We start from the raw sequence: 23,316 nt of genomic DNA, 5'->3' as shown, positions 1-23,316 counted from the left end.
AGCAACTCGCCAAGGCTTCTTCAACAGCACCTCCCAAACCCGCAAATCCTCTACCACCTAGAAGGACAAGGACAACAGGTGCATGGGAGCCCTCCAAGTCACACACCATCCTGACTTGGAAATATATTGCCATTCCTTCATCATCGCTGGGTCAAAATCCTGGAACTCCCTTGATAACAGCACTGTGGGAGTACCTTCACCTCATGGACTGCAGTAGTTCAAGAAGGCAGCTCACCACCACCTTTTCAAGGGTAATTAGGGATGGGCAATAAATGCTGGCCTTGCTAGCAATGCCCACATCTCAAGATTGAATAAAAAAAACCTCTGCCTCGCTTTTCAGAAACAATATTGGGATTGTAGAACTACCAGAGTGGGTGAAGGTTATTATTCAAAGAGAGATGGTAGTAAAGAAGTTTCTCAAACTTAGGTAGACAAATCACCAGGATCTGGTAGTTTACATCTGAGGATCCCAAGAGAAGCTAGGGAAGAAACTTGATGGAGGCTCTGATTATAATGTTCCAAAAATTTGTGGAAAGGAAAATTTTGTCAAAGGTTTGGAGGGTGACAAAAAATAAGATACGGTTAAACAAGGAAGTTATAGGCCAATTAGTCTTACTTCAATTATTAAGTTACCATAGTCTATAATATTGGATGAAATTACTAAGCAATTGGAGAAACGTGAGTTAATCAGGCTCAGTCAGCATAAATTTTGAAACACTTACAGAATTCTGTGAAGAGATAACAAAGAAAATAGATAAAAGAATGTGCAGAGTATGTGCAAATTTTCAAAAACATACATATCTTATGGCAAGGATAGTGGCTGGTGATAGAATTGAAAGAAATGTGACCATATGGATAGGGAGATGGTTGGAGGTCAGAAAGAAAAGGGTAGCTACAAAATGAAGTTTCTCGGACTGAAAAATGTGGTGAGTGGTGTCCCACAGGGGTTTGTATTGGAGCCACTCTTATTTACCATAGACATAAATGATCTGGAATTAACATTATTGAAATATACTGATAACCACAAATCTAGTGAGCGGAGGGGGCATAGAACATTGGGATGAGGATTGTGAACAACTGCAGAATAAGCTAGCAGAATAAGTAGATAGGTGAGCAGAGAAACAGGGGAACCTTGATATGCAGACACACAGGTGATCAAAGGTGAAATCACAAGTAGATAAGACCATTAGAAAAGGCAAATGGAAGGAGGTTGTTGAACCAGTACAACATTTTACACCATAGTTGGGGTATTATACATAATTTTGGGCACCAATTTATAGAAAGGATGTAAAACCAATAGAAAAGAGACAGCATAGATTCAGTAGGATCTTACCAGGGATGAGGGGTTATAGCTATAAAGAGAGAATTGAAAAGTTAGGACTGTTTTCACCAGAGCTGGGATAGTTAACAGGTGACCTGATAGAGATCATTAAGATTATGAAGGGCTACAATAGGATAAGTAGTAATAAATTGTGTCCACTGGTCAGTCAGAGGGTAATGGTAGGATACACATTTATGATAATCACAAAAAGACTTAAAGTGGAGGTTAGAAAAAAATCTTTATGTAGAGGGTGATAAGAATGTAGAATTCTCTGCCATTAGCCATCATTGAAGCAGAATCCATAAATTCTTTTATAAGGCAATTAGTTGCTTGAAAAAAGAGAACTATTAAAGGGCTGGGGCAGTGAACAGGTGAATGGGATTAGATTAGATAGCTCATGTGGAGAATAATACCAGCACAGATTTGATGGGCTAAATGGCTTGTTTCTGAACTGTAACAATCTATAATTCTACATTCTACATAGCCTCTTTAACCATGTCTATGAATAGTCTAAATGACAGGGGACGTGACACATACACCTACAAAACTCCACTAGTCAGTGCTTTCCTGATAGACCTTTCTATTTACCATTGCCTTTTGCTATCTAATGGCAAGCCAGGTGGCTAGCTAATTTTCTGTTAACTCATGAGCTTGCTTAAAAGCCTCACAAATGCCTTTTGAAACTTTAAGTTATATCCATGATTCCTATCTAGTTACTTAGCTACCTTTCCAAAGAATCTCATTAGATTCATGAGACATAACCTATTGGTTCTAAAATTATACTGACTACTTTTAGATGAACATTGATAACATTCCCTAAAATGTTCTCAATCAATTTCTCACTATCTATGTTAGTCTATTTCCCAATTTATGTTTCATTCCTTTTTTGAATATTGAGGTTACATTACCTATTTTGCAGTCACACACACAGAATCACACAGAAACCCCACAGTGCAGATAGAGGCCATTTCGGCCCATCGAGCCTGCACCAACACATATCCCACCCGATCCCCGTAACCCCTACACCAACACATGTCCCACCCTATCCCTGTAACCCCACGTATTTAATCCCCCTAACACTAAGGATCAATTTATCATAGCCAATCAACCTAACCCGCACATCTTTGGACTGTGGGAGGAAACCGGAGCACCCGGAGAAAACCCACGCAAACACGGGGAGAATGTGCAAACTCCACACAGACAGTCACCCGAGGCTGGATTCGAACCCGGGTCTCTGGCGCTGTGAGGCAACAGTGCTAACCACTGTGCAATTTATGTATTTATAGAGCCCCTAAAAATATCAGCTAGAGCCCTACCTATTTTCTTACTTATTTCCTTGAGGATTCTAGGATGTATTTAATCTAGGTATCCTGCTGATATTTAGGGAAGGTTTCCACTAGTGTTAATTTTAACATTGACTTATCCCCATGCATAAATGATAGTCAAGACATTCAGGTGGATTTGAGTTGTACTAAGACATGGTTTCCAAATTTTGACATAGGTTTAACATAATGCTAAATCTTTTACCTTGGTTGAGTTCCACATCAGTGTGGCCACTTATTCAGAGGTGGATCCAATTGACTTTAGCCACATTGCAAATTCCAATTAGTTACATGACATTCTCCATTGCAGTTATAAATCACACTCACCTAAGGCCTTATTCCACATGCACAAACTAAAGATAATTCAAATAAAGTTGTATTTTACTATATATTGTATTGCACTTGGAGATTACTTTAACAACCGCAAATATCAACATTTCAAAATGTAAACCAGAAGTGACACAGTAGTGTAGTCCAATCCTGCTGACAGTTCATTTTAATCTGATCTAATTTCTCCATAATGTTAGCATGGTGGACCTGGTTAAGTCATATTATAGATTTAGTGCAAAATTATATGGAAATGTTTAAAAAGCACATAACTTTGGATGTAATTTCTTTAAGACAATAATGACCTAATCCCTATAAATGGTAATTTGGAAATATAGATTGATCATTTCAAGACACACTACTTCATTTTGATCTGTACATATGAATTTATAAGAGTTTTTCTTCTGTGACTGCAGACCCATGTGTTCTTTGCAGTTGTATGCCAATGCAAAACCCTAGAATTATATTTACAGAAGGACTGTCCATCAAGCAGTGTACTACAACCAATATAGTCACATTGTTTCATAGGACTATTTTAAGACAATGGTTTTCAAAGTTTTTTGTGTGGGAGATTCCCTGCAAATAGTAACACGCTCCCATGGGCTATCTTCAATTACTAACACGTTCCTGGGACCCTTTGTGCTAACTTCTGAAAGAAAATGTCAACTGCCCAAAGGAATACAGTGTTACCAATGTAGATTAGGCACTTTACAGCCTTCCGGACTCAATATCGAGTTCAACAACTACAGATCATAACCTTGGCCCCTATTACATTTTTACTTATATTTTTTATCCACCCCTTTGTTTTGGTTTTTCCCTCCCCCCTCCTTTTTTTTCTCTCTCCCACATGGCAGCTGTCTCTCATTCTGCCAGAACATTTCACACCTAATCTGAGCCGTCTTTTGTCTCCACTAGTCCTATCACCATCTCGTCTTGTTTTGAATACCTCTTAATGTCTCTTCACTTCTTTTGTTCTTTCCCAGCCCTGCCTTTCGATCTATTTCATTTCCTTTCCAGTTTTGAAAAAGGGTTAGACCCGAAATGTCGACTCTAATTTCTCTCCATGGATGTTGCCTGGCCTGCTGAGTTTTTCCAGCATTTTCTGTTGTTATTTTGGATTTCCAGCATCTGCAGTATTTTGCTATCTTACCATTGTAGAGAATGTTTTTTGCGAATTAACAGCAACAATCACATATTAGTAGGTCAACAACACAACACAAATTAGAATACAGAATTCCTGAGACAGTGTGCTCATGGCGCATGGTACGTCTGTTCCTGGATGGACAGAAAAATGATGACCTCATGCACCCTCTAGGATCCCCTCATAGATTAATTTAGAACATCAAAGTGCTGTAATACATGAGGAAAACAGTGGACTAAGTAAGCACTGAAATTATCTTTTAAGTACTGCTCAGTAAATTACTAATCAGTTAGTCTTTGGATGAATATTATTGATTCAAAAGTGAGTTTTAAAAGCAAGTTAAAACTTTTGCTTGCCTAACTGCAAACATGTTTGTAAAAAACAGAATATAACACTGTAGCTACAGATCAGTGACTTAGAGTCAAATCGAAACTCTGTGAACTATACTGTATCAAATCCTCAAATCTTCTACAACACAGCTCTTTGCTTTAGACTAATCTCCAAAACATTCATACACTACTACACAAACTGAAGTGGACCACACTTCTGTAGTGACTGATTCACTCAATGTAATTCTGATATCCATTCTCAATGTAGTCTATCCCTGCAAAGTAAGTTACCCTTTTAGCTGATTGCCATATGTATTAGGATATACTTTTTCATTGCCATATGTATTAGGATACACTTTTTCAGCTAATAATAAGATGTAAACCATTATTATATAAGTAGAACAAAGCACAAGTCCTTGTATAGTACATGTAATGGAATCCATGGACTCACCCCAGCAAAACACAGTTATAACTTTGTTGCTTGTATGTTACTTGCTTGGGTCCATTCATATAGATACAATACCACAGAGGAACTTGTGTGCTGTCACCTGTTTCTCTCCTCATATCCATATTATTCTCTTTAGTTAAGAGGTTGAGCTGGTTCAGCAAATGAACATCTCTACAAATGTTGTCAATGGCACTCTTTAGTATAATTTGACAACATACTATTGGGCAACGTGAGGGTTGATTCATTCCTAACCCACGTTTTCCTGCCTTTCACAGGTGACTTGGCTGACCTATCCTTAGGAGAAGCTGAAGAGAGGCTGATTGGATTTTAGAGCTTGGGACTCACTGTTGACGGTCTAGTGGTCTAATAGTTTCCCTACCAGGCAGCCTTGATATAAATGCACTGTACCATACTTCTCCTAATATTAAAACTGCAATTTTTCCAGGAGACAAACATAACCATACTTAAAGTTTGGAAGAAAATAACATTAATGTTTCTTTTCTTTATGAAACTAAATTACAAAATTTTAGCTACAGATCGAATTGCATCACCTACTTCACTGATATTGGATTACTGGTTATTGTTCCCATCTTCCACTTTTAGTGGCTGATCTGTCATTTGCTATGCCCTCGTGTTCTTTGAAATTCTCTCTCTGAATCACTATACCTTGCTATCCACCCTTCTTTCAAAATCTCTTTGACCATGCTTTTTGTCTCACGTCCCCCAAACTTCCCTGTCAGCTGCTCGGCACCCATCTTTTCTCTTTGTAAAGTCCTTTGAGACAATGTTCTGTAAGAGGGGTGCAGTAAAAATGTAAGTTGCTGTTGCCTACTTCTTGTCATGTTACATAAAAGCAAATTCAGGTTTCATGAACATTGCTAACTGTTTACCTGTGAATTGTGAATTCTAGTACTGCTACTTTGCATATATTTTTAAGAACACCTTTTGCTTGTTCTCATTAAGTCTTCTTACGAGGTTTCAATAAAACACATTGTATGGTGACAGATCAATTAGCAGCTTTTAAAATACTTGAGAGAAACCTTAACTAATGTCAACCCTGACATAATGAAAAGTTTCTATCATCCATAAAATTTAATTAAATTAATAAAATATAAAAGAGAGACTAAAATTAATAAATAATGTGATGTGCATGAGGAACCATATAACCTGTAGAAATGAATAATGATTTTTTAATGTTGTCACAGCACTCACATAAAGCGGTTGCTGCAGTCACTGCTGTAAGGGGTCTAACTGAGTTTTGATGCATATTCTTAATTGAATCAGCTCCAGTTAAGAACGTATATTGTGGCTAAGCTTCCATAACCAACAAGAGAGTGTGTTTGTGTGTGAGACGGGGTGGGTGTGGGGGTTGGAATCTGCATCAAATCAGTAAATAGAATGGATGGTTGGGTGTAAGCAATAGTTAGTAATTTAATTGGGGTGGGGGAAGGAAGCTATATCATAAGCCTAAAGTAGTAGATAGACATCATCGAAACAAAGATGTTAGATTATAGCCTTCTACTTACTCTCTCCTATATATTGTTTCTTGTTATAGTGATCATGAGTGGGAACCCTGGCTCATCTTTCTCAGCCACAACACAGGAGGGCCGAGGCCACTTGTAGCACCCAGCCAGCCCCCTCTGCAGAGATCAGTTAACTCAGTACACACCAGGGATTGAATCTGTGATCTTCCTGATTTGGTTGGCTCAGTACTTCACTTTTACCCACTATCAGAGGAGCTGAATTTATATTTTTATAACAAAATAGATTGGGAGTGAAATTCAACTTTGGCGGGGGCATAAAGTGGGTGGTAGCAGATCGGCTGCCTGTTATACAATCTGCTCAATTTTCTTTTATATTGGAGTTGAATTTCACAACATTATGTCTTAATAAAATAAAAATAGTCATAAAGATAGATATGAGTGAATGTTATATTGACTAACATGTGAGGGAATATTATCACTATAGAATAATACTACTGTATGATTCATAGGTGGGATAATAAGGGAATTATTTTGTAGTTCTGCAGAAAACCTATAAGATGCTTACCAACCTAGTATACATTGAGTTGCATTACTCTCTAACAGCAGCCACAACCACACAATTCAGAACCAAGTTTGTTATTAGTTTACAAACACTGTTAACATAAATTATTAAAAAAAGAGCTGACTCTAGTTAGAACAGGCTTTCCTATCTCCTGATGCCATTTCTGATATGTACAGTGCTATTAACATTTGTATTATCTATATATAGATTCTTAGCTAGACCTGTCCTGTTCCTGTTATGCCAGATATGCACAGTTCAAGAAATGATGTTGTATAGATTCTATTAATTTAACTATATTTTCTGAGAAGTTTATGGAAGTTAGGAGACCTAGTAACCACAAGCAGGTATATTTATTTCAATATATTGGCCATCATTCTAGAAGGAAAATGTTACAGAAAATCCTTTCTTCCCTTCATTACGTTACAGTCTTCCTTACTTGTACATGTGTGTCAGAAGATAATAAATGACTTCCTGAAGTTGGCATGTCATTGGAAGTGGAATTGTTATACTATATTTACAGCTTGAAGTGGAAAGCAAATGTTCTTCATCTGTTGCTACTGATACCATCATAATGTGGAGACAATATCGAAGTGGGGACAATGTCTCTGCTCAATGTCCTTCAATCAGTCCTAGACACTATAGGCATTTAATTTGCTACATTAATTGCTATGCTTTCCTCACTCCTTGAAGTGATGCTTTGTCTCATTCTCAAAATCCAGGCTTCACCTCATCCAGGGTGGTGGTAGTACAGCTGATGAAAGCTTGTGAAAGTCCCTTTCTTCTCTTAAAGAAGCTGTGTTTTCTTTTTAAATTGCCATTGTAATACCTACACAGATGATACACCGAGTGAGGGAACTGATTAGGTGGTTCATCCCTCTATTGTACAACAAATAGAATCATTTATTTACACCATAAATTGTATGTGGCATTGGCAGGAAGAATTAATTGAGTTGACAAGGTTCTGCATCAGCATTGTAGAAAATAAATTTACAGTTTTAATAAAGCTTCCATTTACTGTTTATTGCATGTGACAAACTACCAAAAGTGTCAAATTAAGGGATATACATTCCTCTTTTCATGAATACAAGGATAATAACCCTTTTTGGTATAATTTAACAAACCAAATCAAAATGATGTGTGTGTGTCATTTTGCTTCAAAAATCATTAATTAAAGCCAGCCAATTAGGAGCCCTCTGTAATAATGCTGATTTTCATACATCTCCAGCACCAAGTTAGCACGGAAGTGGTATAAATGGCAAATATTTGATCTGTCCAGCAGTGGACTGCATGACGTTTTGTTGAAATGGTCTGACAAAGATTTCACAAAACCCATTTTATAGCAGGAGGTAAAGGTTGTGTTAGTGTAATTGAATGCATGGATTAGATGTTTGGGCTGGGGAGGAGATCCATTCTCAGCAGAGTTAAGGGGAAGGGGGGGAAGTGTGGGGGGGAAGTAGGGGGGGAGTGGGGGGGGGAAGTAGGGGGGGAGTGGGGGGGGAAGTAGGGGGGGAGTGGGGGGGGAAGTAGGGGGGGAGTGGGGGGGGGGAAGTAGGGGGGGAGTGGGGAGGGGGAAGCAGCTGAATCTCATTATTAAGCCAACTCTTGATGGGATCTCTAGCCTGACCCAATCTGACTCTCACTAAATCTGGAGAGCATTGGGTAAGGGTAACTTGTAGAAATATTACAACTGCAGCTCACACATTCATGCTTTAATTGCAAATTGGGGTCCTATGACATACACAAAACATCAACTGGCCATTTTGAGGGATGGGCCCAGCCAGGCTAGGCCTCACTACCATTTTGCTGGTGGGCTGAGGGTGTCAAACAGGTACCCCACTGAAGCTTGCTGGCTGCAACATGGCCTGCAGCAAGGTAGGTCTGGGGAAGAGGGTGATCATGGGATCGGGGGTGAGGGGTGGATTGGGGAGGCAGGGGAGGTCCGTGGGGTGGCAGTACCACATTATTCTTGTGGAGCTCGCGGGAGCACTTCTGCTCCACAAGAATATTTTTGGACTTGCCCATTTTTGGTTGCCTTCGGCAGTATTGCTGATAAAACTGGGCCGAGTGTGCTCTGTTAAGTTGTCTCTCAACATAGCATTCGGGGTTGTATGTAGATCATTACACCTTGATTTGCACATTAAAAGGCCTAACGATCGGTCTCTTTCGGGATGCGGTTGACCGGAACAGGGCAGTAATTTTTTTACCGCTATTTTCGAGGTACTAATGCCTGCATCTGCCCATTGAAAATCTCTCCTATATATTCATACTGGAAGTTATAATGTTTGAAGAGATTATTCTTATTTGTTCAACTATGAATGAGCAGTAGACCCAAAAGCTGAGGTTGTGCAGCTGGTGTGGATAGACACTTACATATTTGACGCACTTCAGATTCAGTGGAAGTCAGGTAGGGTCAATTTAGGGTTGCCAGCAGGAGTTGAGTCTGGGCAGTGAGTAGCTGGGTTAATAAGAAGGATGAATCCCTACATCTACCATTGATTGATTCTATCAATGCTGTTTTGATATTGACCTTTCTTTATATAACTGATAGGTCTGACTATGAGAAACAAACTCAAATTTTATATTTCCCACCCTCAACCTGGGAAAAACTGCATTTTTTTGATTGCCCTTTAACAAACATTTAGGGAAGGGGTTTTTAACATGGAAGCAAGATTCTGAACAGCAGTAAAAATGGAAGAAATTTGTAGCAAATTTGCTCACATCTTTGTTTCATTGTTTTGTTCACACTCATGGGGTGTAAAATGCTTTAAAATACTTTTTTTCCATTAAAATAAGCAGAAAGCAGAAAATACATCTCTGAATTCTTCATTAACAAAGAGTTTTTGTTTTTTTTTTGTTACCTCTTTCCTGATTTTCAGAGAGCTCGTGGGGTAAATTTTCACCTTTACCACTTGGGTGTTAAGCATCGCAGAAAGCAGAAAGGTAATTCTTGCAGGGAGGCTTGCACGTCGATAACAGAACCTTTTGGATTGTCCCTCCGTTGAAGTTAATGGTAGGAAAATCCAGCGGGATCTGCAAGCAGTGTGCAAACCTCCCTGCCAAATCTTCCCTTCTGTGCTCTGCCTACATGATGCGTAACACCCAAGTGGTGAAGGCGGAAATCTATCACCTTCTCTGCAGGTAACTTCCATAATCTGGGAGAATGGGTGCAAAAGCTGGAAACTTTTCAATGGCTTTAATTCATTCCATACTCAGCCAACAGGAGGTGCACCTGCTGTGTAGTGATGCAGTCCATGTTTTATTTTCTTTGCCCTAGTTGCAGCCAAGAACTGACAGTATTCATCAGAAATATGACTGACAAATTTGATTTGAACCCATAACCAGAGGGCTAGAAGCAAACATTTTAACAGCTCTGTATACTTGGCCAGCTGCATTTCTGTATCCTTCAATTATATCACAAACTAGAGTAAGGTATATTTTCCTGATAAACAGTAAATACAGACAGTGTGTGCATTAACTTGCACATATTTCTGGCCTGTGTAGAGAATGTTTTCTTCTGAATATACATCAAGGAGGGAATTCAAGATTTATATTTCAATGATGGTTGAGTCAAACACCCTTTATCAATCAGTAACAACTTTCTAATACAACTCATCAAATGTTTTTTGGTATTCCTTACATTTGCAAAGGGATATTACTTAATGGCCCTGCTAAAAATGAAGTCAAAATTAATGATTACTGCATGATATTCCTCACTTATTGGATCAATGAAGAATCTTGAATGAAGATTTGCAAATGGTTCATGCTAAAAATATATTTAGTTTAGTGTATCCCTAATTCAAAAAAATTCATGAATCTTTTTGCCTTTCTACTTGAAAATAAAGTGACACAGAGACTGAAATAAGATCCTCAACAAATTACATATCAAGAGTGAGATGGACATGATGACATCACATCAATGTCAGACTAGAGTGTCGAAGATTCATAGATTTGTAAAATTTTGTTTCCACTTTGCTACAGTTGTAACAATAAGCATGACTCTTAATTATCCTTGAGATTTTTTCCAGATTGTTACAATACTGGTCTCGGGGTCTTGCTTAAACATACTTAGTAAAAATGTAAGATAGAGTTTATTTAAGATGATGACATTTTCATCAGAACTAATTTTGCAATATATAGTCAATGTGGTTTTGTGTATGGAATTTGACTATTAAAGTGCGTTCAGGTAGAGCAGTGTAGTTATCTTTTTTGCTATTTTTGCATTGACCTACTGGTCATGATTACTAAACCTTAGCTTACACAACGACATGCTGGTCACGAGGGAAAGTTCATATTTCAACAGAAGTTGGATTTGCTGCAATCTCAACTTATGTAATGTGGTTTTAGTTTTCTTAGTTTATATGAATTTTAAAAAATAGCAGAAGATGCAATCAGCACAGCAAAAAGTGTCACTGGACATCCTTTTGTTCACAAAGCTTGTAAATTATCTTGCTTGCAAAGTAATTTACCATATGGCAATGCCCCTGAAAATGCCCTTTACTACTGCTTGTTAGTTTAACTGTTTGTCTATAGTCTATCCCACACATCAACTGTATAAAGGGATACAGAGACGATTTATGTTCCTTCAGGACATCATTTTGAAATTCCTACCAAAATTCTGGATGCTCCCTCACATTTGCAGCCTGCTGCCAGTGGTTGGAAAGATGTGAATGCTGGCAGCAGGCAATATTTTTGAAAGTTTTTGTAGTTAGCTATCTCTTTTCTTTGGCAACTCTGAGTTTCCTGATAGTCCAGTGGCAGGAATTTGTATTTGTCTTTTTAACAAAAGGTGGAGGATGTGTTGACATTCTTCATGGTCCAGTGGTGGGAGGTGTATCTACAATCCCAGATGGTTCAGTGGTGGGAGACTTGTCTATTTTTTCTCATGGTCCAGTGGTGGGAATGTGTCTATTTTTCCTCAAAGCCCACTGGTGGGGATGTATTTACATTCCTCCTGATACAACGTTGAGGGATGGAGCTACATTCCTCATGGTCTAGTGGTGGGGGATGGTCATGTTCCTCAGTCTAATAGTGAGAGATGTTTCCAAGTGAGGGATGTATGCTTGTTGCCTAGTTCCGCTGGGATGGTGGTGATAGGGGTGGGGGTGGTGGTGTTTTACCCCTTCTCCCATGATTATTATGAGTGAGCGGGTGCATTTTCCTATTTTGCTTGGTAATCTAGGAAGGCTGAGTCTACTGCCTGACTAGAAATTTTAACCTGGCATTCTGAAAAACCCATATTCTGTAGTATTCCTGTTTGTTTTAACATTTTCTGTAAACTAAAATACAAATGTTAGTTGAAATGAGAACTGAATGGCTATTGTCATTTTCTGTATAAACTCACCCAACTCCATTGAAGCAAATCCTTGATTAATTAATATTTCTGGGTAGTTAATAAAAACATCAAACATCTCAAACCACTTTTTAGCTGCACCCATCATCTCATTCACTCTCGTTTAATAAAATCTTTTTTTCTGCCAAATTTAAGCCCAAAATATACGCAAACACCCTGTGGAATTCATTTGCGTAATTTCAACAATCTGTCAAATGAAAGTAAATTAAAGATCTTAACAATGGATAGTGTAATGGGTCAGTGGTGAACCACAGGGTGGCTGGATGCTAGTTTATATCTGCAATTTTTCACACAGCAAGTTCTACATCTCAACCCTGCTGTCAGGGAGGGCAGCCACTTCCCAAAAGGAAATGAGGGAGAATTAAAGGAGTCACCCTTCATTGCTCCTATGTATCTCAGAGGTAACACCTTAAAATTGGGAGCGGTCTTGGAGTAGGGTTCTGGACATAGCACTTGGCTGTTAAATAGTGTATGGCAGTGTAAGTGTTAAAGATCAGGAGGAAAATCAATTTAGATAGATTGCAAAAAAAGTTAATAACAGCATGAAGTACTTTACATTTGGAAAGCTCTTCCGTTGTGATTTTGTAATAAATTCTGTGCCAAATATTTTACTAAATAATTCACTGTGAATTCATGATAAACAGAATTCAATTTTGTAGGAAATCGGTTATTCAGTTAACAGGAACTGACAGTACATGCTGTTGGTAATATTATCAGCTGTAGTCATATAATTCTGGGTGTTATTTTCCTCTCAACTGCGTACAAGTACTTAGTGATCTTTCCCATTAATCTTTGCTTTATGAGCTATTTCAGCTGGCCTACGTCATTCAACTTTTTGGGGGGATCCATAATTATCTTGCAGTGAAAGGAAAAGGAGGGGTAGTCATGTAATTTGATTATCATTAAATAATCATCAATCAAAAATTAAAATGTTTTTATAAAATGGCATGCAAATGTTATTTGGAATGAGGATTTAAGATGTCATTGTATTTTGGTACTTTGTAATATACGGTGGCGGTAACCTTTCTTTATGATTGTAAACATGGGAGTACAAACAGCTGTTCTAAGGCAGGCATTTTAATGGAGCTGCCAGTCAGTATGTGAGCTGGTCTGTGTAGGCATTTCAAACCACTCAATCCCTAAATTAATTGCCCTATTTGGAATCCAGTGTGTTTAATGTGGGAACACAATGTTGTATGTTACAACAGAATGCTCAAAACTGGTGTTTGATTTAGCTGTGTGTGGGTTCAACCAATTCCGTTTTCTCCGAGGCCAGTTTTCAGAAGTCTAGTGTCTATGGGCCAGAAATAGCACATTTGCATGCTAGTTCTTGTGATTAGGATGTTGGAACAAAGAGGTGTGCATTGAAAATGCTTCATTCCCTTTTCTGAGAGAGTCCTTAATCTGACATCTATCTCTGATATCTGTCACATACTCTAAAATTAAGACACCAATGACATCCTGAAAACCACCCCTTTTAAAGTAATATTCCTTAAATCTCTGTATTTGACAGTCCTACCATTTGCACAGTTACTGTAATAGGCTTATTTTTCAGAAAATAATGGATAAAAAGTGACAAGCTATCCAGTGAATCTGAATGCATAATTGATTTAAAGGCATAAATTAATACAATAATGCCTTTATTGTGTGCCATTGCTGCCAAACCTACAAAAGAGCTGTGGAATAAAACATGGTTACACTCTTTGTGCTGATAGCCATCAATATGTAATGCAGATTATCCCAATTCTTCTCATGTTTCCAGTATATGACTGCACTCAACTTAATTTGAATTTTCATCTCTCTGTTGCATGCAGGCAATCTTCACTGTTTAAACTGCTGAATTCAAATGTTGTACATTTAAATAAGTATATATAAAAATGAGACCACAGCAATTTTTTTAAATTAAAAAATCTTTATTGGACATAGAATTACACAACAGAAAGGCAAAACATATTGAACAGAGTGCAGCAGATATGAAAGCACACATGCAAAGGATTTGAGGTCTGTATGGGAGATAGGTAGCTAGTCATACTGTAATGTATGCAGCTGAATTTAATGTGGGTTTTAAATAGGACAAAACCATCAAGGCCAAAACAATTGCATGACAAATTTCCAAAGCACTTGATTTTACCAGAAACAAGAAGGAATTATAACGTGGAGTATATCTGCTTTTGTTAAAAGCAAATGCAATAAATGCACGTATTGGCCTTTAAATAGTCCCCACAATACTGGAAAAATCATATTATCCTATTCACGTGATGAGGATGCTCCTTGGCTATGAAACAAAACCAGGCAGGCACACAGAATATGACCATGCAGCTAGACACTTGTTACAGGAGAAATTGTACAGAATAACAGTAATAAAAAGAGAAATGCTGCTTTTAAGTACAGTCAATTCCAGTTCAGTGCATACCCGATCCAAGCATAGAATTCCAGCGTACCAAATCACTTCCAGTTCATTCTCATTATTTAGAATTCCTGATCCAAGCATAACACTTAAATCGTAATCCTGATTGAGGCATAAAACTTTCCCAATTATTTATGTTTTCACTGACAAGCACACTGCATATTGTCAATCCATTGCCTAATTTCACATAAAGGCAGCAGTGCGTATTAGAATTCTAATCTTTTTTCACATTAACACCTTCTTGTAAAAGACAATTTGTGCTTTTTGGTGTTTAAATTTATACCCCATTTACACAGCCTTGTAGGGATCATATTTGCAGTCTGCTAATGCAAACTCAGCCCTTTTACTGCGATTTACAGTGTACTGATGTGCAGTATTTGGACAACTATAACACGACACGAGAGAAAACATTAATGGGAAAGTCTTCAAATGTGCAACGTAGAGTTAGTGAGGGTAAATCTTGCCATTGGCACCTAAGGGGGAGGGAATAAGCTCTGTGCCCAGCTCATGTAGGCCAGTATTTTGGGATCAGGCTGCACTGTTGCCAGGCGCTTTTGCTGGCAGCACAGCACAAATCCATTAGAGATGCTGATGACGGTTGGGCTTCTCTCCGCTTCGTTCGTGTGGTTTACCCAGAGAAACAACCTCATTTAAAAAATAAAGTAAATTTTAAACTAAACTGCTGCATTTTGAAACTCACTTCACAAGATAATAATGGTTGAGGAAGGCCATTTGGCTCATTTGATTCATCTATCCAGAGAGGTCCTAATGCCCCTCCCCCCATTCGAACACACAATTGTTTCATAAATGATCCTAAGGTTTCTGCCACTACAACTTTATCTGGAAGCTTATTCCCCAAGTTGATCACTCTTTGTGTGAAGAAACATTTCCTGATATCTGTCCTAAAAGTACCCAATTCTAGTTTGAACTTGTGTTCCCTAGTTCTACTCCTGCAGTTCAATTTAAAGTAATATTCCAGGTTAACTTTTTCTATACCTTTTAACAACCTTATATACCTCTGTAAGATCACCTTTTAGATGTCTCCTTTCTAGGCCAAAAAGCCCAAGTTTCTCCAGTCTTTTCTTAAAACTCATACCTCTGCCATTGCACCTGATTAGACATGCTAGGACTTCCATCTCATTTATAACAAAGTCATTGGGCTGAACTTTAACACCCAAAAACAGGTGGGTTGGGGTCGGGTCAGATGTTAAAATTTTTAAAATCTGAAACCCGACCCCAACCCGCTTCCAACCTCCAAACTCCTGAGTTTTACCGAGGCAGGACAAGGGGCGGGCAGCCAACCCAGTCCCAGGTGGTTGGTTAGCAATTTAAATATTTTAATGAGGCTGGCAGCCTCTGATTTAACCTGATTTTACAGTGGTCAGCCGGGTTTCCCAGGCCTCAGGAAATGCAGCAGCAGAAGGGAGGCGAGGATAGCTTCGGGAAGAAGGCAAGTGCCTTTACAGCACTGCTTGTAGGCCAGGGGGAGCAGGAGTGCTTCCCACCCAGCCCCGCATGGTCCCCCCAGATCAGACTACCACCCCCACCCCCCGCCCGGGATCGGACAACCCAACCACTCCCCCGGGGATTGAACCCCACCTCCCCCGCAGGTCGTGGATTGGACATACCTGCTCTAGAGTCCTCCCCACCCGACTGGAAGCCAAGTCTGTCAATCAGGCTGACTTCCAGGCGGGGAACCTGTCAAGTACAAAAGATGAACGCTGTAACTCCACAACATGCTGGGAGACACGGGCCAGAATCTTGCCTGTCTAGGCGGGTCCAGTGCGGGTGATGTCCATGGTGGGTCGCGACCCCGCTGCTGGCTCCATCCCGCTGTTGAAAATTAACTTACCTTAATGGGGCCTATTAAGCCCACCCTGCGTGTTACCCAGCCCAATGAGATGGAGCAGATCTGGTGATGTTATGCATGATGCATTTTCAGTCAGGATCTTTAAAGGAACCAATGTCACATTAGATTTGAAGTTTAATTTAACATAGTGCTGTCAATGCACTACAACATTGGAGTGCTGCTAACACTGACAATGACTGCACTGAGGCAGAGGGCTGTCTCCTTCCCACTGCCTAAAATAAAGTTACGTTGATAGGGCTTGTTAAGCCCGCCCTGTGCGTTTCCTGGTCCAATTAGAGGAAGCAGGTCTGGTGACATCATTCATGACGTGTCATCGGCTGGTTTCCTTAAAGTGACCATGGCCATCTTACTTTTGGTGTTTGTGCTGTCAGTTTTCTACAGCATTGAGGTGCTGCAAAAACTGACAATCACTGCACAGAGGTGCAGGGCTGCACCCAGGTTTTCCGATGACTCCCTCCATATGCTTATGGAGGGAGTCACAGCACGCAGGGAGGTTCTCTTCCCTTCCAATGGGCGGAAGAGTCCTCCCCAGGAGACCAAGACAGCCTGGCTGAATATTGCAGAGGAGGTCACAAGTAGGGATGTGTTCAGGAGGACCTGGGTGCAGTGCTGCAAATGTTTCAATTATCTTGTTAGATCAGGAAATGTTAGTACAAAGCCACACTCAATTGCATCCTGCTGCGCCTCTCATCACAACCCCATCACTCTGCCTTTCCTACCCTACTCCTGCACATCCTTACTCACACCAACTTACCTTGCAACTCCACCCATCCCTCTCTATCTACATTATCACATCCCCATCTCACTAGCCACCCCTCACACTCACCTTCATCCTAGTGTAATCATACCAACTAACAACACACAAGGGTAGCCACTTGGGTGTTTTATCCAATGTTCATGTAAAGTTTCTGTTAATGCAGTGTCAAACATAAAAATCTTTATTTTCAACACTTTCCGGTCTTGGACAGATTTGTGTGCACCTTTGGAAGTGGCTTAGTGAGTTGCAGTGAATGGTGAGACATAACGGTACACCCCGCAATGGTGGTGAGAGTGAAAGGAATGGCTTGGACATTGTAGGGATGCTTTAAGCTGTTGGTGTGGGGTGGTGTCAACCTAACACATCATGTGGCAGCTGTAGTGTCCGTGTGTTGATAAAGACACTGAAGACAGTTCATAGGTATTTACAAAGCAAAGTCTGGGGGGGGTTCTAACGGATATACACAATATACAGGCTTATATAGCCCGAGTGGCAGTTACCGGCATTACAGCACACCTGGGGCTCTTAAAGGCACATACACCACAATTCCTCCCCTTTTAGCTAACCAGTACATCATATTTTAAGTAATTATTAATTACATGTTATAAGCAAAATAATATACATTGCTGTAGTTAATTAATTATAAGTTAGTCTCTCAGGAGGCTTCCTGACTCGGTCTGGATAACGCCTCGGGGGTGTAGTAGTTTCTGGTGGTGTAGTAGGTTCTTCTGGCAAGGTTGATTCGGCTTGAATGCCAGTGTCGGGTTCATCGGGTTCCAGTATCACCGGATCGGAGGTAGATATGGGTATCTCTACTTCATCGTTAGATGTATAGAGTTGTGGTGTAGGTTGTCCCTTTTCGGATGACTTTATGATTTGGTCAGCATGGCGCCTTATTATGCTTTCTCCGATGTCCACGGTATACATCAGTGGTCCTAGTCGTGTGCAGATAGTTCCAGGCTGCCATTTCTCGGTACGGTAGTCCCGGGCCAAAACTTGTTGACCTATCTGGAAGGTTCTAGTTGGCCTTTCATTCATGCCTTGAAACTGCCGGTTCTCCACGTCCCTTCTGATGTTGGGCTTGACCAAATCCAGCCGGCATCTAAGGTTTCTATTGAAGAACATCATGGTGGGAGTTTGGTTGGTAACCATATGTGTTGCATTCCTGTATGCGAATAAGAAGTTATCCACCTTGTGCTGAAGTTTTATGTCTTCATTACCCATGGCCTTTATGGCCTTCTTGAAGGTCTGGACAAACCTTTCAGCCAATCCATTGGTGGCGGGATGGTATGGGGCGGACGTGTAGTGCTTAACCCCATTGTTTTTTAAGAACTTTCTGAATTCTTCGGACACAAATTGCGGTCCATTATCAGAACATATTTATTCCGGCAGCCCATTCCTGGCAAATATGGTCCTTAATACTGTGATGGTTTTTTCCGTGGTGGTGGAGGACATCTTTATTACCTCCGGCCACTTGGAGTGTGCATCAACCGCGATTAAAAACATTGAGTCCATAAATGGACCAGCAAAGTCGATGTGCACCCTTTGCCAGGGAGATGAGGGCCACTCCCATGGATGTAGAGGGGCTTGTGGTGGAGCGTTTTGGACCTTCTGGCATCCTAGGCAGCTCTTGGTCATTTCTCCGATGTCTCCATCGATACCTGGCCACCATACAAACGCCCTAGCTAGGTTCTTCATTTTCACTCCACCCAGATGCCCCTCGTGAAGCTCCTTTAGCACTTTATCCTGGAGTTTGGGTGGAATCACCACTCTGGATCCACACATCAAGGTTCCTCGGCACATTGACAGCTGTTCTCTTCTTTGCGAGAATGCTGGCAACAGTGGTTCGCCATGTGCTGGCCATCCCTTCACTGTTAAATCGTAGACCCGTGAGAGAGTAGGGTCATTTCTCATCTCCCTTTCAATGGCAGAATTTGTCACTGGTAGACATTCCACTATGGTAGAGTGGAACATCTCTACTGGGTCTACTGTAGGTGCCTCTTCTACAGTTGGCAACGGTAGGCGCGATAAACCGTCAGCATTCCCATGCTGTTTTGACCCTTTGTATTCTATGTTGTATTGGTGTGCCCCTAGAAAAAGGGACCACCTCTGTAGCCTTTGCACTGTCATAATGGGAACACCTTTCTTAGGGTTGAATATGGAGATGAGGGGTTGATGGTCAGTCAACAAGGTAAATTTTTGTCCGTGTAGGTAATGGTTGAATTTCTTCACTCCCCATACCAGGCTGAGTGCTTCCCTGTCGATTTGGGCACAGTTACGCTCAGCTGAGTTAATGAGCGTGACGCAAAAGCTATCGGCCATTCTGAGCCATCAGGGAATTTATGGGACAATACTGCTCCTATGCTGTAAGGGGATGCATCGCACGCCAGTCTGATTGGCAGTGATGGGTTGTAATGAGCCAAAACTTCTTCGGATGTGATTAAGTCTTTGCATTTATGGAAGGCACGTTTACAGTCTTCGTTCCATTTCCAAATCACTCCTGTTTGTAGAAGTTCATTAAGAGGGTGTAGAAGAGTTGATAAGTTCGGTAAAAATTTATGATAGTAATTTATTAATCCCAGGAACGACCTTAATTGTGAAACATTTTCAGGTGCTGGGGCTTTTATAACCGCTTCAATTTTTTCAGGTGACTTATGCAACCCTTCATTATTAATTATGTGGCCACAATATGATATCTGATTTTGGAAAAATTTGCACTTGGGGCGATTCGCTCGTAGGCCCCGTTCTTTCAGCCTAGTGAGCACCTGCTCCAAATTGGCAAGGTGCTCGTTGTCGTTTTCTCCTGTTACAAGGATGTCGTCTAGGTAGCATTGAGTCCCCGGAATCCCTTGCAGGACTTGCTCCATAGCTCTTTGCCAGATAGCTGGAGCTGATGCTACTCCAAAAACCAGTCGATTGTACTGGTACAGGCCTTTGTGTGTGTTTATCGTGAGATACTTTTTAGAGGCCTCCTCAACCTCCATCTGTAGATATGCCTGTGCCAAGTCAATTTTGGTGAAACATTTCCCTCCGGATAGTGAGGCGAAAATATCTTCTATCCTCGGAAGAGGATACTGTACTGTGTGAAGGACCGGGTTTACAGTCACCTTGAAGTCACCACAGATGCGAATTTTTCTCTGTTCTTCAGATTTATCTTTATTCAATGCTTTTTTCATGACTGGAACGATGGGTGTTGCCCATTCGCTCCAATCTATTTTGGATAATACGCCTGCTTTTTCCAAATTCTCCAGCTCTGCCTCGACTGCTGGACGTATTGCGTATGGCACCGGTCTTGCCTTAAAAAATTTGGGAATTGCTGCATCTTCCACTTTTATTGAGGCGGTGATGCCTTTCAAGGTTCCTAGTTTCTCTTGAAACACTTCTTTGGCGTTGGCCAAGATGTCTCTTAATCATTCAGGTATGATGTCATCATTGTTTTTTTCCTTACTGGTCACCGTCAGTGCCTGAATGGAGTGCCAGTCTAAACGTATCTTCCTGATCCATTCACGTCCCAACAACGGTGGACCACCATCTTGTAGAATGTATAAATACAACTTTTGTATTTCTTTGCCGTTGTATACAACAGGCACCCTTATTTTTCCTTTGGGGTATACTTTCTGCCCCGTATATGTTTTTAAGATAATGGATGTGTCTTTTAGATGTATATGCGAAAATACCCTCTCGTAATCCCGTCGATTTATTACGGTTAGAGCTAATCCTGTATCTTGCTCCATTTTAACTGGGGACCCTGCTATTGTGAGGGTAACCCAAATGGTTTGGTAATCATCTTTGGCAAGTACATTATGTAATTTGAGACAGCTTAGTCTCTTGTTTTCAAAGTCGCTATCACTCTTCTGGTCTTCGGAGCTACTGTCCGTCATCATTTGTACCTTCCTGTACTTTTCTTTATTGATTTTGTTTTTCTGTCAGTGGATTTATTTTGTCCAGATCAGCATACCCGTGCAATGTGTCCAATATCTTTCCGCATTGCCTGCATGCTTTGTCCTTGAACCAGCAGTCCCTCTGGTTATGGGTGGATCTGCCGCAGCGATAACATCTTTCGAAACCCTGTGTCATTTCATGGGTGCCGAAGTCCTGTGTCTTTTGTTGTATCTCTGCAGCTCCTTTTGCTGCTGCTTTGTATGATACAGCCATACTGAAAGCTTTGTCCAATGTTAAATCTTTTTCAGAAAGCAGTCTTTTTTGTGTTCCTTCAATTAAGAGACCGCAAACGAATTTGTCTCGAAGATAATCTGATAGTCCTGCCCCGAATTGGCAGTACTTTGATAGCTTTCTTAATTCGGTTAGGTAATCAGCGTTACTTTCATTCTTGTGTTGATTTCTCTTGAAGAACTTGAATCGTTCCGCTATCAGCAGCGGTGTTGGGTTTAAGTGTTCCTGCAGGGTATCAACAATTTCTTTAAAATTCTTGTCCTTTGGTTTGGCTGGAGTGATTAAATTTCGTAACAGCCCGTATGTCTTTGCGCCCATTAAGTTCAGAAGTACTGAAGCTTTTTTTTCATCTTCTATTCCATTTGCAGTGCAATATACCTCCACTCGTTCCACGTATGTGGTCCAATCCTCTATTTCGCTATCAAAAGCATCAATATTGCCAGACTTAGGCATTTCAGAAAAGATATGGCGCTTCCCGTGCTTTTTTTTTCTTTTCTGTAGCAAAGATATGGCGCTTCCCGCGCTTTCCCGCCGCTGCTGCCGATAACAACGCTGTTTACTGCGGTTTCCGTTCTCTTTTTTTTAATTTACTGTTGGAGACTCGTTCCCGCCGGAGGTCTGAACGCTGACCTGCTTGCCGCGCCGGCCGTCTCCCGAGTGCTCCCTCCCAGTCCGTTATTGCTTGCCTCCGATTTCGCTGCCTGTCTCAGCTGTAGAGCCAGCCGCTGGAGCCCCAGCCTGACGCCCAGGAAGGATTAGCGCAGTACCTGCCACCAGCTTGGCCAGCTGGTGAAACCACAGCTTCTCTCACTTCCTTGAGTCTTCTGGACGCCCGAGGAATCGATGTCCTTGAGGTGCTGCCGAATTGCAGGTAAGTCCGTTTCCACTTCGTCGCCACTGTAGTGTCCGTGTGTTGATAAAGACACTGAAGACAGGAGTTGGTTCATAGGTATTTACTAAGCAAAGTCTGGGGGGGGGTTCTAACGGATATACACAATATACAGGCTTATATAGCCCGAGTGGCAATTACTGGCATTACAGCACACCTGGGGCTCTTAAAGGCACATACACCACAGCAGCCATATGGGTGTACAGCGTAAAGTTAACTAAATCTAGCCATGATGAGGCCATCCCTGGACTCCTGGGCAGCAATGTGCTCGGGTGCTGTTGCCCTGTGCAGCATCAGGTGATTGCGGAGAAGGTTGATGTTGTTGTTGGTGTTGCTGGTGTGCCTGGTGCTGCTGATGTTCGGGCTCATCGTGGTCCGATTCTGAGGACCAAGATGAGACAGCATAAAGGGAACCCATGCTGATGGAATAGATGGCAGGTGAAGTAAAGATGACAGAAGCATTATGTCAATGATGAGAGAGTTCTTCCAATGAGGTGAGACTGGATGGAGACTTTGCTGGAAACACTTGCATCCTGCAGAATCTGTGCTGGAAATGGACTGAGCAACAGCTTCTGCCTGAGGAAAGTGGTCATCTGTCAGTTGGGAGCTTTTACTGTACATTTGATGCTGTCAACTAATCAGCTGGAACAATGGCCACGGAGCTCTCGCCTCAGGTTGACAGACATGGTTCCTGAGCTGAGTGAATCCGTGGCCATGCAGGGAAATTTAAAAAGTAAGTGAATAAAGACTCTTAAGTGCCTGTAAACTACCTGATAATGATTTCAATTGGGTTTCCCGTCGCTGCCGGGTCGGCTCTGCAATGACAGATGTGCCGGGGGGGAATGGTCGTGGGGGCGGGATGATAGTGGGTTCCTGACCCGCTGTCAAAAATAACAACTTTCCCACCCGACCCGCCACCGATCGTGGCTGCTACCA

Source organism: Somniosus microcephalus, chromosome 3 (assembly GCF_052327205.1).
Source record: "Somniosus microcephalus isolate GS21.2 chromosome 3, FLI_Smic_1.0, whole genome shotgun sequence".
Taxonomy (NCBI): domain Eukaryota; kingdom Metazoa; phylum Chordata; class Chondrichthyes; order Squaliformes; family Somniosidae; genus Somniosus; species Somniosus microcephalus.
This window is presented reverse-complemented; position numbering follows the sequence as displayed.